Source organism: Coturnix japonica, chromosome W (genome assembly GCF_054131305.1).
Source record: "Coturnix japonica strain WE chromosome W, WE-NBRP24, whole genome shotgun sequence".
Classification (NCBI taxonomy): domain Eukaryota; kingdom Metazoa; phylum Chordata; class Aves; order Galliformes; family Phasianidae; genus Coturnix; species Coturnix japonica.
Window position 1 is genome coordinate 32,919,798 of NC_140701.1, and position 3,720 is coordinate 32,923,517.

Genomic DNA, 3,720 nt, shown 5'->3' on the forward strand with positions numbered 1-3,720 from the left:
AAAAGGAGCTGTGTTTCAGTCCCGACTACTTCGGAAGCAGCCCGAACCCCCTCATACGTGGCTAAGATCTCCTTCTCAGTTGGAGTGTAGCACTCTTCTGACCCCTTATATGATCGACTCCAGAATCCCAGGGGTCGGCCTCGGGTCTCTCCTGAGGCTCTTTGCCACAAACTCTAAGTGGGGCCTTTCTCTCCAGCAGCAGTATAGAGGATGTTCTTTACATCCTGTCCAGTCCGTACTGGCCCCAGGGCTACAGCACGGGCTATCTCTTGTTTAATCTGTTAAAAAGCCTGCTGCTGCTCAGGGCCCCATGCAAAATCATTCTTCTTCCGCGTTACCTGATAAAGGGGGCTTACAATGAGGCTGTAGTTTGGAATGTGCATCCTCCAAAAGCCCACTGCACCCAGGAAAGATTGTGTCTCTTTCTTGCTAGTTGGTGGAGACATGGCAGTGATTTTGTCGATCACATCTGCTGGGATGTGACGACGTCCATCCTGCCACTTTATACCTAAGAACTGAATTTCCTGGGCGGGTCCTTTGACTTTGCTTCGCTTAATAGCAAAGCCAGCTTGTAGAAGAATCTGGATTATCTGCTCTCCTTTTGTGAAAACTTCCTCTGCTGTATCGCCCCACACAACAATGTCATCAATGTACTGCAGGTGTTCAGGAGCACCACCCTGTTCCAGTACAGTTTGGACCAACCCATGGCAAATGGTTGGGCTGTGTTTCCACCCCTGGGGCAAACGGTTCCAAGTATACTGAATGCCCCTCCAGGTGAAGGCAAACTGTGGCTTGCATTCTGCGGCCAAAGGAATAGAAAAGAAGGCATTGGCAGTGTCAGTGGTGGCATACCATTTGGCTGCTTTTGACTCCAGCTCGTACTGGAGTTCCAACATGTCCGGCACAGCAGCGCTCAATGGGGGTGTGACCTCATTCAGGCCACGGTAGTCTACTGTCAGCCTCCATTCTCCACTGGCTTTATGCACTGGCCATATGGGACTGTTAAAAGGTGAGTGAGTTTTACTGATCACTCCCTGATTCTCCAACTGGCGAATCAAATCATGAATGGGGAGCAAGGAATCCCTGTTGGTGCGATACTGCCGTCTGTGCACTGTCTTTGTAGCAATCGGTACCTGCTGCTCTTTTACTCGTAGCAGCCCCACAACAGACGGGTCCTCTGACAGGCCAGGCAAAACAGACAGCTGCTTAATGTTGTCCATGTCTACAGCAGCTATCCCAAAGGCCCATCGATACCCCTTAGGATCCTTGAAATGCCCCCTTCTGAGGTAATCAATACCCAGTATACATGGAGCCCCTGGGCCAGTCACAATAGGATGTTTTTGCCAGTCTTTGCCAGTGAGGCTTATTTCAGCCTCCAGCACAGTCAATTCTTGAGAGGCCCCATTCACCCCAGAAATATGGATTGATTCTGTCCCTTCATGACTGGAGGGCATTAGGGTGCACTGTGCACCGGTATCCACCAGTGCCTTATATTCCTGTGGTTCTGATGTGCTCACTCTATTATAAACTCTATTATCGCTTTCCCTCCCCTGACTGAGGACAGGGCCCCTCTATTGGTTACCTGTGATGACTGGAGCAACTCCACTGGTGGTTGGTATGTCTAGTAGTTCTTTCACCCGTGCTCGTAGTGCAGACGTGGGCTGATCATGCCACTTCCTCATGTCTTCTCCACGGTCACGTAGGTAGCGCCACATGGAAACACGCGGTGCAATCGTACTGTTGTTCTTTGCTCGAGCTGGGAAGCGTGTGCGTTTAACAGCTGAGACTTTTGATGATGCAGGTGGGGAGTAGGACTGGACTAGTTTGATCAGATCCTTCATTAGACCTGGTGGCCCGTACGAGGATTGACCTTCATCAGTTGTTTCTGATACTATTACGGGATCATTACAATTAGTTGATGGAAACAATTTCTTGCACATTTCATCTACTCGGTTTTCTAGCCGTGAGATGGCAGAAACTGCGGCATGCAGTTGGGGGAGCTGCTGATCGGTGGTTTGAAGCATTATAATCAGCTCAACAACTCGGGGCCATCTGTCCTCGAATCCTTTAGATCCTGATACCAATGACTGTGCAATTCTCTCTGGTGCTGTACTTGTGATTTTCTGCCACATGTCAGGATCGGCCCTCACTCTCTCAGGGTCAAGTTCGCTTGGATCAGGGCTGTACAACATTTTCACCATGGCCAATTCCCTCAGGCGCTGAATACCTTTTTAGACGGTATTCCAACTATCAAATTTAGGCTTCAAAGCATCCTTATAGGGGTACCTTTCTCTCACGGCTTCTAACAGCCGCAACCAGAGAGTGGCAGCTCCATCCGAACATCTGCTAATCCCTCTGTCGATACCTGCATCTTGGGCAATGCTTCCTAGTTGGCGAGCTTCATTACCATCTAGAGACAAGCTGTTGGCCCCGTTGTCCCAGCAGCGAAGCAACCAAGCAAGGATACCTTCATCTTGACGCCGTGTAAACTCCTTTCTTGAGCCTTGGATTTCAGTCAGCTTCAGAGGTCGACAATAGGTGATTTCCTCCTCATCATCAGTCTCTTCTTCATGCCTCTTGGTTTTTGCCTTTGCTTTTTTCGGTACTTCTCCATGCCCGGCACCTGGGTCTTCTGCTGCCCCCCCCTGTGCTTCTCCTTCTTTTCGTTCTAGACGCATGGACACCCGTTTCCATTTCTTGCCTTCCACAGGGGCAACTGATATTGCTACTGATGCCTCCTGTGACTGATCAGAATTAACTTGGGCTTGAATCTCAGATCGGAAACTCTCTCTCTCCAGAATAGTATGATACAAAGCACGGTATGCATAAGCCAAACCCCACATAAGGTTTACCTCCTTAGATCTCTGACCCAAATACTCACTTAATTTCTTAGGGTCCCTTAGGTGTTCAAGAGTGAAATCCCATGACACTGCGGGTCCCCATGCTTCTAAGACTTTTCCTAAACCTTTCCATATTCCCTGCCAGTCATCCTTCTCTGGTTCTGGAGGAGACTTCCGCATAGAACGAATGCATAGGAACATATATGCATGCATTGATAGTGATAACATGAATGCAAGTATGAACCCTATCTCAGTTATTGAAAAGCGTGTGGAAATCTGAGAGTACAACCTAAATAAAAAGGGTTTTTGTAGCCTGTACAATGAATTAAACATGGTGGTGTTTGTAAAATTGCCTGTTCCATCTGGGAGTCAAGTATTTGTAAAATTGCCTGTTCCATCTGGGATGCAAGTGTTTGTAAGATTCACAATTCCATCTGGGGTGTAGATGCCAAAATTCTGACCATACCACATCTCGTAAAAATACCAGGCAGGTGTCACCATCAGTATCCACCTTATTAGGCTATATATCTGCACAATTCCACAACACCAAATTATGGTGTTAATAGTAGACCAGGCACTCCAGCCTGGGAACGAGATTATATAGAGTCCTGGTCCCGTGACTTATTGTTACTCCTGTTGTTCTCTGGGATATGTAGTCTTCTTCTGTGGACTGCACATTCAACAGAAGTATCCATACTTGACATGATGTTATGATGTGGAATACTGATAGCAAAATTACAAAATTACAAAACCATGACAGTGCCTGATGTAGATGAATCCATGGTGGTACCAGATGATGGAAACCAGGATTTCCACGATCGCCTATTGAGAAAGCTAAACAACATCAGTTCCTCTCAACCCGTATTATTGAAAATCTCAA